This window comes from Olea europaea, unplaced genomic scaffold (genome assembly GCF_002742605.1).
Source record: "Olea europaea var. sylvestris unplaced genomic scaffold, O_europaea_v1 scaffold2795, whole genome shotgun sequence".
NCBI classification, from domain to species: Eukaryota; Viridiplantae; Streptophyta; class Magnoliopsida; order Lamiales; family Oleaceae; genus Olea; species Olea europaea.
Genome location: NW_019246430.1, coordinates 34521 through 49349, shown reverse-complemented (window position 1 = coordinate 49349; position 14829 = coordinate 34521). Strand labels below are relative to the sequence as shown.

General features: G+C 35.1%; 1 pseudogene; it reads right to left on the bottom strand.

Moving 5' to 3' along the window:
- Positions 1 to 4401: 4401 nt before the first annotated feature.
- LOC111383957 lies at positions 4402 to 14528 on the bottom strand (annotated as a pseudogene).
- Between the last annotated feature and the right edge of the window lie 301 nt (positions 14529 to 14829).

Here is a 14829-nt window from a genome sequence, read left to right as displayed (position 1 = left end):
TAAATACACTTTGATAAAAATGAGGATCAAACAAGGGCTTAATAATACATTTATGAAATTCATAATTTTTATCAAATTTTAAACTTCAAATTTTATCCAATTTTGTCGAATAACCCCTTAAATTAAAACTTCTATATTATGTAAATAACTCGTTAAGAAATTAAAAGACACATATAAGATTTTTCTTTTAGTGTTTGTAACATATTTTCTCTCATTTAAACATGGTACAATACTATCTAATCCACTTCTAAAAAAATATTATCTACTTAACAAAATAATTTTCATTGAAATGGTTTTAAATAACTAGAAAATTGAGGTTTAAAATCAAATCAAAAGTTTTAACCTAATTTTGTCACTAAATAAATCAAACGGACAATTCATCATCCAAATTTTTTCATTCTATTACCTCATTCAAGAACATGAACTCAATGATAAATCACAAATTTTCGGTATAAAAATATCGTGTTAATCACTTAGAGTGATGATGACAATCAATTTATGTGACTATGAAGTCATTAACATGTTATTGAAGGAACGGGGCAAATCTTAAAAATTATCTTTCTTTTTCCTTCTTTTCCAACAATTTTCAGTAATTATGATAAAAATCCAAAAAAAAAAAAAAAGAAAAGAAGAAGTTGAAATGGATGGAGATTTGGACCATGTTTGACTAAGCCTAAAAAGTATAAAATTACTCAACTGATAACTTTTTGTCCAGAAATATATTTGGGGTTCGTTTGAGCCCATTTTTGGAACAATATATTTTGTAATATTACTTTTTTGGAGAATGTGTGATTAGAAAATACAAAAAAAATGAGTTCACGTGTAAAATTATTTTATTGAGAGAATGTGAGATTGAAAATAAATTTAAGAATTTTTTTTTTTTTTTTTAATAATGAGGCTCAAATAGTGACTTAGATAACTTATTTCTATTCTTTTAGATTAAAAGGTAGTTCTTACTTTAGAGTCAAAATAAGTACTTATTTATCTTAAATTGTTTAAGAAGAGCCAAACATATTTATTTGGATAGAATCCCACTCTCCAGAAGACTATTTGGATAGAATACCACTCTCTTTTAGACTAGATGTCCCGATGGGTGGATCTACACATGGGCCGGCCCGTGCTCGCCCCAGCCTAGATCTACGAAGTCCTTAATTTTTTTTATGGGGAAATTACATACAAGCAGGTCTTTAAAAATCACAATTCATAATCAAGGTAAGAAGTTTATTTCTTCAAAAACCAGGTTTGTAACTATTATTATTTTTAATTTAAAAACTTATATTAATCAAACCCTAAAATCTAACCCAATTTAAACCAACCACAGGCAACGCTACCTTCCCTCTCACACACACAATCCAGGCGGCCAGCCTACCCCAACAATCTGGCGCCCAATCGTGCAGGCGACCACCGTGCTTGGACCGCCACTATGCGAAGCGTCGCCGTCGATCACCTTCTCCAGGAGCTCTACGTGGCTGTGGTATCATCACTACAGAGCTTCGCCAGTCACCTTCTCCGGGATTCCACCTTCTCCGTCGTGTTCATGCTTGGCTCTCTGTGGCGGTGCTTGGATCCGAGAGTCGCTGCGATGAATTGTGCGCGGCCTCAGATCTTTGTCGCTGCGACGAATTGTGCGCGGCCTCTGATCTTTGTCGCTGCAGCGATGAGGACGGCTTCGACGAATTGACCATTGTTGTGAGGTGGTGAGGGTGGCTCTGGCGGTGGTTATGTGTTTTTGTTGTGTTTGTTGGTGGAGGTGCTAGTGCTGGCAGCCGGCAGGGGTGATGTGAGTAGTATTAGTGAGGTTGTGGGTTGGGTATTGTTGGTGTGTTTGGTGGTGGCAGTCGTGGTGGTTTCTGTCGAAGGAGGTGGTGGTTGGTGATTGCAGTTGGCATTTGATTTGACCTGAGTCGTGGGTGATTTTTGTTGGTGTTGGTGGCAATGGCGGTGGCAACAGTAACGGGGATGGTGGGGATTTTGTTGGCATTGGTGGTGGTGCCGGGTGAGGGTGGCTCGGGATTGGGTGTCTGTGACCAACTAATTTGGTCCCGTGACTGTAATCTGTGACCTTGAAATTCGATCAATTGTGATTAAAAAGTAATCTGTGACCATTAAATTTGAAAATATATGACTTGTGACCTATACAATTTTTGATATGTGACCTCGAAATTATCTGTGACCTACAAGGTTTTTGATTTGTGACCTCGAAAAAATCTGTGACCAATTAATTTGATTATATGTGATCAATAAAAAAATCTGTGACCTATAATTATGTTCATGTAACCATTAATTGTATAAATGTGACCTCATTATATTTAATTAATAAAAAAATTAATTAACTAATTAAAACCTGATTTTTGCATTAGTGAAACTTAAAACATGGGTCTTGAACTGTGCATAGTTAAACCATGATTTGTGAATTCTTCCCTTTTTTTATTTTTTAAAGTTGAGCCCTTAATTCATTTAACCATCAGCCCGTGTTCAACTAAAACAATAGCCCAACTACTTAAGCCCAAATCTCATTTTATGACCGAGAGGAAGATTAAATGTATTGGCCCAAAGCCCTAAACGTAATATACATATAGGCCTCGTTTGGTACACGTTAATCTAAAAATGAGAATGAAAAATATAATCGTTACGGGTCCCACACAAGAAATAGAAAGTCAAATATGGTGACTTGATGTAATGAATAATGATCATATTTTTCATTTTAATGGACAAATAATGAGAATCAAACGGGGCATAATCTCCTCTCCCTCTACCGTAATCCCACTTCTCACAATTTTCAATCTCCAACCTGCCTATCTCAATCTCTTGTAAAACTTCTGGAAAATTAAGGAATCGAAATCAAATATTGCATCTAATGGAAAATTAAGGAACCCAAATACCCCTCACCTCGACTGTTCAAGCCCAGAGGATTGTTTAATGTTCGATTGGAATTCGAAAGTCGGAATACCTTTAAGGTTTTAGGTTCCAATTTGAACAGAAATGGGGATAAAATAATTGGTTGAACTCGAACCTTTGGTTGGATGGGTAAGAAAACTAATGCAATTATCTATTTACCTTCTTTGTTTATCTTAAGTAGCAAATTAGCTTGTGTGGAGGTCCAACGTTTTATTGTTTTTGATGTAAAAGTTAATATTTTTTGAATTTTTTTTGGAATGGATTTCTCAATATTTTTAGAGTCGAATAGAATTTTTAATACCAGCCTTAGTTTTAGAGTCAAGTAAAAGTTCATTCTAATGCAGAATTTCTCTTCGTTATCAAACTAGCTTGTGTGGAGGTCACATATACTCCGATATTATGTCTACTGTTTAGCATTTGCGTCCAAAATTCCTGGATCATTGTCCCCACAGGTGGTCGACATAATTGCCACAGACCAACAATTCGGCAATTACACTTTACCTTGTATAATTCCGTATCCTCATCATATCCTATTTGTTCGTCAAATTTTCCCTCAGAATTTAACCCTTTTTACAGAACTCAGAAAATACCCCATAAACCGTATAAGGAACTATTTTACACATTGTTGAATAGACTGTTGACTTTTTTACAGCAAACCCAGATTCTCTTTTCCAGNGAAAATCTACCAAAATTTGTAAGAAAGCAACAGTGATCTTGTCAAACGTCTCATCTAAAAGCTTAAGTTATTAGAGGGGTCCTTGTCTATTCATTTAAATTCTCCAGCTGGGTGCTTGTTCGGTTTTGATACTATCTTAAATATCTCATATAAAAGTTTAAGCTATTAGAGGAGAGCCATCTTGTGTTCATTCAAATCTTGTTGAATTCCAAGTTAAGTTGGTTACTGAAATTGTGTCTGCCTAATATGGGCCGAACAGTACATGCGAGCGCTTGGTATTGCCTTTGGATAGTACTGTTCCAGCCAAATTTGAAGGTGGCATATCTACACGCCCCAAAGCCGAAGCTGTGATCACAAAGTTGCCTCAATTATTTTGATATTCTGATACTTAACAGTTTGAATAACTTAAACTTCTTGATCAGGAATGGTGGTTGAAAGATCTACTATGACAGATTCATATAACATGCCACTAAAGGCTTCCCAACTCGAAAAACACATTTAAGTGACTGATCCTTTTCAGCTAATCCTATCAATGTTTATAGAAATTTGCTTGCTACATAGAGTGGAAGAAAGTCAGACTACTAGCCTATCATTTTGGTCTATCTGTTCAATCAAGCTTCGAGGTTCAAAATATTTATAAGGCTCATCTCCCTCCTACAAAAAATTAATATACTAAGATTGAAGTTTGGTCCTCGACGCCAACAGTTCTTAGAATATCGCATATTAGCATTGAGCATCCTAAAACTTACCCTCATTATGAAAGCCAACAATCACAGCACTATAAGATGTAAAAGATAGAATGCAACTATAGTCAAGAAGTTGTTTAATCCACTCAAGGCATTGATCAAAATTGTGATCTTCACAAAGGTGCTTGATTATGGAAGAAGAAATGTGACTGCTAGGAGTGAGACCATGCTTCACCATATCCTGTAATAAATTATCCGCTTCTAGTAATCTTCCTACCTTGCATAGCCCCAAGATTAAAAAGTTCTATACAGCAATAGTGTGACCTCAACATTTTCTTATTTTGTCTTGAAGTTGGACAGCATGGTAGAAATTCATCTCCCTAAAAACAAAGTTGGACAAACAATCAACACTTTTCTCCCCAATAACCGATGACTCATTAATTATATCAACAACAGAAAATCTTGCTCCAGTACCAGCCGTCATTTCCACTAATCTCATGAGTAATGTAAAATATATTTGAATTTGGCAGACAACCATTTTGGAACACGGTGCTCACAATTTCAAATGCCGAGTTCAACCTACTAGCTTTAATGTGTGATTTGACCAACAAAGCATAAGTAATGTCATTTGGTGATACTTTGACCCAACTCATTTAAATTAAAAGATTATGCGCTTCCTCCACTTTGGCACTTTGGCAAAGACCACTAATGACTATAGTATACATATAAACATTTGGTGGACACCCATTTTATTTAATAAATTTTAACATTTTCAAGGAAGAGTCTGTATCACCTGCCCTACAAAGCCCATCAACTAATATTGTGTAAGTAACAATAGAAGGAACTAGACCATACTTTAAATTAAAAGTTTCCCAAAAGTAGCATTTTCTTCAACTATCTCAACTTCTTTGCTGAGAACATCAAGAAATAGATTGAAAGTACGAGGACCAATCAAATATCCATCCTTAACCGATCCTTCAAAAAGCTCAAGTGCATATCTGATGTTGCGAATCTTGTAATAGCCATGTAAAATAGTAGTGAGTGTCACTTCATCAGGAGTTATTCCTTTTTTGACCATCACACCCAAAAAGACATTTGCTTGCTCCATATTTCCTATTTTACAAAGTGAATTAATCAATTTAGTGTAAGTAAGTTCATCAGGTTTGACTCCAATTGAGTTCATTTGAAGGTAAAATCTTGAATGCCATATCTACTTGACCTGCCCTCCAAAACCCATCGACGAGAATATTGAATATCACTTTAGTTGGCATCAGGCCATTGTCTATAAATTTTCTTAACAAAGCCATTGCTTTGTAAGGCCTACCAATTTTACACAACCCTTCTATAAGCTCATTGTATGTACGAATATTTGGTTTGCAATTCCTTCTTTCCATCACATTGAGCAGTTCAAAAGCACTAACCACCTTCCCTTTCGTGCAAAAACCACTAATCAAAGCATTATAGGTTACTGTACAAGGAAGCAGTCCCTCTTTCAGCATCTTCTGGAACATCCCATTCGCCTCTTCAATCTTTCCTAATCTACATAACCTATCTATCAACACAATATAAGTATGCACATTTAGCTTACAACTTTTTGTCATTTCATCAAGCAAGCCAAAAGCCCGACTAATTATTCCCACATCATAAATAGCTTTTATTAGAACCGTATGAGTTCGAGTACTCGGTGGACAAGGACAACCCTTCTCATCTCTTCCTATTGCTAGATACCAAAATATATGTGCTCTTGTGCATGCGGACACTTTGATGCTCGAACTCATCATTCCGATCGAAGTACCCGTGTCGATACGACATGACACGGATACAGGTATAAAATATGGGGCGGACATAGCACTTTTCAACCGGATACAGCTAGGTTTTCCCTTCTGTCTTTTTTTTCTCTCTCCCTTTCTTCTTTCCCATTTTTACTCTCCGGAGGAAAGAGTGAGATCTAGCAATGTCGTAACAGGAGAAGAGGTCTCTGGCGGCTCAACCGGAGGAGGTGGAGCGGCTGCAGCAGGTAGAGCCTTCGGAGCAAAGAGAAGGAAGAGAACCGAAGAGAGAGTGAATGGAAAATAATGACCTAGGTTAATAACTGGACTTTTATAGGGCTTCTAGGTTAATAACGGACTTTTATTTATATGCATGTAGACCTATATTTATGACTTTATTTGGCTCATTTATTTTTTACTTGTTGAAATAATTATTAAAAGAATTAAAATATGTTACAAAAAAACTCTTTAACTTAATATTAATTTTTTAAAGTATATATTATATCAAAAATTTATTATTTTAGTCTAAATTTTAGATAGTTTTAAGTGACATGTTCTATCTTTAAACAATTTGTACTTAGTTATTATTTACAGGAAAAAAATTGAAGTTCGAAAGACGTGCTCACGTATCCGTGTTCAAAATTTGGACTCTTTTTAACCATGTCCTTGCATCCTACATTTTAGAAAATAAAATATTTGACACTTAAATACGTACCAGTACTCGATACCCGTACCCGAGTCTGAGCATTGTAGTGCGGACGAGGGCTCTAAGGTTGACTATGATGGATTGGTTTAAAGCAATGCCAAATTGCATTGAGTTAATATGTGTCGTATGAAATTTAGAGTCAACTGTGCATTGAAGTAGTTGCAATATATTATTTCGACTAACGTTATAATGAATAGTTTTCAAATCAATTTTCATAGTCTATCTTGATACATGTTGACTGGAGCATTACCAAGGCATAGTGTCTATTAATTGATTGTTTCATATTTAATATTTTTTGAAGTTTTAGTTTTCGATCCTCGTTACATTGATATATTTGGACATCAGCGATATAATGGAGAAAGCCAAGACTAGATGGCTCAGACCAAATGAAATTCATGCCATAACCTGAATTACAAGTATTTCAGCATTAATCTCAAGCCTGTGAATTTGCCAAAAAGTGATATAGTGGTACGTTAATTCTTTTTATTTTTTTAAAATATTTTTTTCGTCTTCTTCAATCTTCTATAAGTTTACTTTATTGATTTCTATTGGGAGTTTTGTTTTCTTTTTTTCTACTTCTGATTGATTGCTAATTCTCTTTTGCCTTATTGAAGAGGGAGGTGAAAGTTTGGAGCATAGCCCACTAATTGATCGAAGACAAGTTGTAATGTCGTCTATTGCGTTCTTAGCAGCGGATTTTTTCTATTCTTGAAGTGGTGAAGCTTCTGCTGCACCCAAATTTGCTGACAGTAATTTTAACTGCTGCTCTTTTTTAACCATTTCCCTGTTAATGTTGGCTACCTTCTCCTTGTTTGTTTTTCTCTTTGGAAACAAAGAAATACTGTATGCTGGAGTCTACGATTCATGTTTGTGTATTGCGTTAGCTTATGACACTGAAGGCAGCTGCACAAGAAGTTTTGTTTGCTAGTATTTAGAATTTTTTGCTAGATTTGAAGATATAGCATTCCCCATTTATATATCAAGGATTTGATGAGAAATATACAACAAATTAACCATTAGGATTACATGCAAGTAATATTCTATTTCATCAATTATTGTGTACTATTAGATGTAAATAACATATTTCATTTCAATTTACCACCCATATTTTGCATTCCTAATTGGTGCCCTATGGTTTAGAAATAACGTCCTTATTGTCTGTTTAAACTTTAAACCTTGTCAATTACCTTGTTTTTATTCAGTTTCACTGATACTATTATTATTAATTTTTATGGGAGATCTTTTATGGGGATAATTTATTACAGGATATGGTGAAGCATGGTTTCACTCCTAGCAGTCACATTTGTTCTTCCATAATCGAGCACTTTTGTGAAGATCACAATTTTGATCAATGCCTTGAGTGGATTAAACGACTTCTTGAATATGGTTGTATTCCATCTTTTGCATCTTACAGTGCTGTGATTGTTGGCCTTCACAATGAGGGTAAGTTTCAAGATGCTCAATGGTTGATATGCAAACTTCTAAGAACTGTTGGCATCGAGGACCAAAGTTCAATCTTGCCATATATTAATTTTTTGTTTGAGGGAGATGAGCGTTATAAATATTTTGAGCTTATAAGCTTGATTGAGCAGATGGACCAAAATGAGAGGCCAGTAGTTTGACTTTCTTCCACTCTATGTAGCAAGCAAATTTCTATAAATAGTGACAGGATCAGTTACTTAAATGTCGTTTTGGAGTTTGGAAGCCTTTAGTGACATGTTATATGAATCTGTCATAGTGGAGCTTTCAGTCACCAGTTGCCATTCCTGATCAAATATTATCATACAATCCAGCTTCCATACTACAGATCAATGCAGAATGCAAGATCAATATGCATAAATTCTATGAATGGGTACGTAAAGTAGGAATGACTTGAAAAGCTGGATCATTATCACTTTTTGTAACGTTTTATCGAAGCAATGTTAGTCGATCACGTAAAATGCTATATCCAGACGAGCATAACTTAAGTCTAGTTACTTTGCTTATGATGATATGTTGATTTTGTTGCTGTCATATGTCATGTAGACGATAGCATTTCCACCTTTCCCTGCTGGTTCGTATGATGATTTGTGCATAAATCTCTTGCATAATTTGAATTATCTGAACTTGATTTCCGATGTCTTTGAATATTAGTAGTAGAAACTACTGGCAGCTGGAATACAAGCATCTCAGTTTGAAACCTGGACTTACTCTGTTTGACTACTACTTTTTAACCTTTGTAACCAGTAAAGATTAATAAAAAGTCAGGAAAGTGAGATGTCGAAACTATTTAAACCCCCTCCCCTCTCTCTCCTCTCCTCTTTTTCCAAGGAAGTTTGAAGTATCAACTCATATGGACATTTCATGCCATTGTTGCACAAACTTGTTTTTTCTATAGTTGCTAAGAAGTTTTTCCCATGCAATAATTTTGAATATGACAAATACGGGTTCTGCTGGTAAGACTTTCACATGAAAATCTTCACAGTTTATGCTTGGAAGAAGGGGAAGGAAATTAACTTGATTTCTGCTTGGATTTCACTTTTGTCATTCCTTAAATTGGATGTGCTCTTTGGATTGTTAATAAGAAATTCATTACTAAGCATCTATTCTATTTTCTACATAGAACACGTTTGAAGATCAAAACATGATTTAGCTTTTACTTCCAACGTTTCTGGTATTGATATTATTGTTTAAGGAAGTAAGAAATTGGTATTGAATTTGTCATTTATTTTTCTCGTTGGCAGGAAATACATTGAGTGTGAGTTTTGAGGCGTAAGCCTCACCACAAATAAAAAAATGATAAAAAATTATTCGAATGCGAAATGAACTCATAATACATCATAAATAATACGTGGATATGGACAGCTACGAAGAATGATTGTGCAGCTATGTCAAAAACAAGAGTTATGTGTAATACAACGCAACACTGGCAAGAATTAGAATAGCTGTAATACTGAGATGATTAAAAGGGAAAACACTCAAGGAACTTGATTTAACGTGAGTAGCATTGCGCAGAGCCTAGCCTTAATACCAAGCTAAAGCAGTCTTCACATGGAAAATTATCATTTAAGTGGAATAGCCATACTGGCTCACATAGTTGTTCTGGAGGTTAGAACTTCTCAATGCGGGATAAGCTTCGATAACCTGGAAGACTCGATAGTGGGCCAATGTCTTATTAAATGTTGTACCACTTGAGCAGATGATCTCTTATTGCTTTAATATATTCTTCATTTTACTGTTTCACATGTGCTCTCCTCTACATCATTTAGTATTATCTTTAACTATGACTCTTGAGAAGATCAGTGGTTCAATATTTGTTGAGATAATGTTCTTCGTCCTTTTGTTTTCTTTTTATTTTTTTGCTCATCACTCGTATATAAGAATCTTGTTTGGTGCTGTTAGTATAAACCTGCAACTTGTGAGGTTCAGTCTCACAAGTGTGACAAAGTGAAAGTACTCTATAGGGTGAGTAGAATTTAGTTTCTTTTGTACTGCTCCTTTCCTGAAATCACAATAGAAATCAATATAATATTTTCCTCTCATCTACTCTTCATTGCTTTATCTTAGATGAAGTTATCTCTACTAATTAGAAATATCAATTCAAGGCTGTTATGGATCATCTCCATTATCCTGTCTTCAAGCGTTTTTTGGGAGTGCGCTTTAAGTATATCTTAAAGTAGCGAGTGATTGAATACTCTTGCCATTGTTAAGTTAAAAGAAAATAGGAATGGTTCCTTACTCCCAATGGAAGAGTGCAACTTTGTTTTGCTATAAAAGTTCCTGAGGAGCTGGGTGATGCAAACTGCCTATGATGATAATTAGTGCTGATATGTTGTCAGATTTGGAATGCTTAATCTAACAATTAATGCTAGTGCATATATTTTGCCTAGAAAAGACAAAGTTAATTTTGTTACGGCTGATTGCTGAAATTATACCAAGTAGCCATATAACAGAAAGAATGCATGCTTTGCTCTTCGATGTGGATAAATAGATCATCATCTCTAGATGTTACTTTCGAAATATAATAGTTTTTTACATATATTGGCATTTGCACTGTCTATAATTCATTCAATATTGATTTTCTCCCAATACTCAGGCCATTATTAAGTTAAAAGAAACATAAGAATGTTTCCTCACTCCCAATGGAAGATTGTAAATTTGTGTTGTTATAAAGTTCTTGAGAAGGTGGGAGGTGCAAACTGCCTATGACGATAAATTGGCGCTGATATGTTGTCAGATTTGGATGCGTAATCTAACAGTAAATGCTAGTGCATATATTTGGCCAAGAAAAGACTTAAAATTAATTAATTAACTAATTTATTTTTTTTACACATATCACTCAATAGGATTTGGATATTATATCACAGGAAGTTTTCAGAGTGTGTGTTGACGTTTAAGAAATTATACCAAGTAGCCATATATCAGAGAGAGTGTCAGTGTGTCAGTTTTCCTCTTCTGATGTGGACAAATAGATAATCTCTTGATGTTACTTTCAAAATATATTAGTAATTTATTTATTTATTATTTTTTTACACATATCACTCAATAGGATTTGGATATTATATCACAGGAAGTTTTCAATTATGATTTTCTCTTTTACTTCACTGATGCGGGTGCTATCTGCAGGGAAAGCTTACAGATGGAACTGTTTTTTATTGCAGCTTTGAAAGGGGTGATCCTATTGAATAAAACTTGAAGAAAGCTCATTATGCAGATCTTTTTCTTGGGACTCAAAGCACATCTTCCAAACAAATTGGTAGCCTTATTGCACTGTTGACATTTGGCCCTTTTTATCTATTCAGGTATATATTGTTATTCATGCATGTATAGAATTTAGACGTGAGGATAGCAGAAGATGCATGGAATAGAACTTTAATATCAGTCCCTTAGTTTCTGTATGTAGGAAAATCTACCAAAATTTGTAAGAAAGCAACAGTGATCTTGTCAAACGTCTCATCTAAAAGCTTAAGTTATTAGAGGGGTCCTCGTCTATTCATTTAAATTCTCCAGCTGGGTGCTTGTTCGGTTTTGATACTATCTTAAATATCTCATATAAAAGTTTAAGCTATTAGAGGAGAGCCATCTTGTGTTCATTCAAATCTTGTTGAATTCCAAGTTAAGTTGGTTACTGAAATTGTGTCTGCCTAATATGGGCCGAACAGTACATGCGAGCGCTTGGTATTGCCTTTGGATAGTACTGTTCCAGCCAAATTTGAAGGTGGCATATCTACACGCCCCAAAGCCGAAGCTGTGATCACAAAGTTGCCTCAATTATTTTGATATTCTGATACTTAACAGTTTGAATAACTTAAACTTCTTGATCAGGAATGGTGGTTGAAAGATCTACTATGACAGATTCATATAACATGCCACTAAAGGCTTCCCAACTCGAAAAACACATTTAAGTGACTGATCCTTTTCAGCGAATCCTATCAATGTTTATAGAAATTTGCTTGCTACATAGAGTGGAAGAAAGTCAGACTACTAGCCTATCATTTTGGTCTATCTGTTCAATCAAGCTTCGAGGTTCAAAATATTTATAAGGCTCATCTCCCTCCTACAAAAAATTAATATACTAAGATTGAAGTTTGGTCCTCGACGCCAACAGTTCTTAGAATATCGCATACTAGCATTGAGCATCCTAAAACTTACCCTCATTATGAAAGCCAACAATCACAGCACTATAAGATGTAAAAGATAGAATACAACTATAGTCAAGAAGTTGTTTAATCCACTCAAGGCATTGATCAAAATTGTGATCTTCACAAAGGTGCTTGATTATGGAAGAAGAAATGTGACTGCTAGGAGTGAGACCATGCTTCACCATATCCTGTAATAAATTATCCGCTTCTAGTAATCTTCCTACCTTGCATAGCCCCAAGATTAAAAAGTTCTATACAGCAATAGTGTGACCTCAACATTTTCTTATTTTGTCTTGAAGTTGGACAGCATGGTAGAAATTCATCTCCCTAAAAACAAAGTTGGACAAACAATCAACACTTTTCTCCCCAATAACCGATGACTCATTAATTATATCAACAACAGAAAATCTTGCTCCAGTACCAGCCGTCATTTCCACTAATCTCATGAGTAATGTAAAATATATTTGAATTTGGCAGACAACCATTTTGGAACACGGTGCTCACAATTTCAAATGCCGAGTTCAACCTACTAGCTTTAATGTGTGATTTGACCAACAAAGCATAAGTAATGTCATTTGGTGATACTTTGACCCAACTCATTTAAATTAAAAGATTATGCGCTTCCTCCACTTTGGCACTTTGGCAAAGACCACTAATGACTATAGTATACATATAAACATTTGGTGGACACCCATTTTATTTAATAAATTTTAACATTTTCAAGGAAGAGTCTGTATCACCTGCCCTACAAAGCCCATCAACTAATATTGTGTAAGTAACAATAGAAGGAACTAGACCATACTTTAAATTAAAAGTTTCCCAAAAGTAGCATTTTCTTCAACTATCTCAACTTCTTTGCTGAGAACATCAAGAAATAGATTGAAAGTACGAGGACCAATCAAATATCCATCCTTAACCGATCCTTCAAAAAGCTCAAGTGCATATCTGATGTTGCGAATCTTGTAATAGCCATGTAAAATAGTAGTGAGTGTCACTTCATCAGGAGTTATTCCTTTTTTGACCATCACACCCAAAAAGACATTTGCTTGCTCCATATTTCCTATTTTACAAAGTGAATTAATCAATTTAGTGTAAGTAAGTTCATCAGGTTTGACTCCAATTGAGTTCATTTGAAGGTAAAATCTTGAATGCCATATCTACTTGACCTGCCCTCCAAAACCCATCGACGAGAATATTGAATATCACTTTAGTTGGCATCAGGCCATTGTCTATAAATTTTCTTAACAAAGCCATTGCTTTGTAAGGCCTACCAATTTTACACAACCCTTCTATAAGCTCTTTGTATGTACGAATATTTGGTTTGCAATTCCTTCTTTCCATCACATTGAGCAGTTCAAAAGCACTAACCACCTTCCCTTTCGTGCAAAAACCACTAATCAAAGCATTATAGGTTACTGTACAAGGAAGCAGTCCCTCTTTCAGCATCTTCTGGAACATCCCATTCGCCTCTTCAATCTTTCCTAATCTACATAACCTATCTATCAACACAATATAAGTATGCACATTTAGCTTACAACTTTTTGTCATTTCATCAAGCAAGCCAAAAGCCCGACTAATTATTCCCACATCATAAATAGCTTTTATTAGAACCGTATGAGTTCGAGTACTCGGTGGACAAGGACAACCCTTCTCATCTCTTCCTATTGCTAGATACCAAAATATATGTGCTCTTGTGCATGCGGACACTTTGATGCTCAAACTCATCATTCCGATCGAAGTACCCGTGTCGATACGACATGACACGGATACAGGTATAAAATATGGGGCGGACATAGCACTTTTCAACCGGATACGGCTAGGTTTTCCCTTCTGTCTTTTTTTTCTCTCTCCCTTTCTTCTTTCCCATTTTTACTCTCCGGAGGAAAGAGTGAGATCTAGCAATGTCGTAACAGGAGAAGAGGTCTCTGGCGGCTCAACCGGAGGAGGTGGAGCGGCTGCAGCAGGTAGAGCCTTCGGAGCAAAGAGAAGGAAGAGAACCGAAGAGAGAGTGAATGGAAAATAATGACCTAGGTTAATAACTGGACTTTTATAGGGCTTCTAGGTTAATAACGGACTTTTATTTATATGCATGTAGACCTATATTTATGACTTTATTTGGCTCATTTATTTTTTACTTGTTGAAATAATTATTAAAAGAATTAAAATATGTTACAAAAAAACTCTTTAACTTAATATTAATTTTTTAAAGTATATATTATATCAAAAATTTATTATTTTAGTCTAAATTTTAGATAGTTTTAAGTGACATGTTCTATCTTTAAACAATTTGTACTTAGTTATTATTTACAGGAAAAAAATTGAAGTTCGAAAGACGTGCTCACGTATCCGTGTTCAAAATTTGGACTCTTTTTAACCATGTCCTTGCATCCTACATTTTAGAAAATAAAATATTTGACACTTAAATACGTACCAGTACTCGATACCCGTACCCGAGTCTGAGCATTGTAGTGCG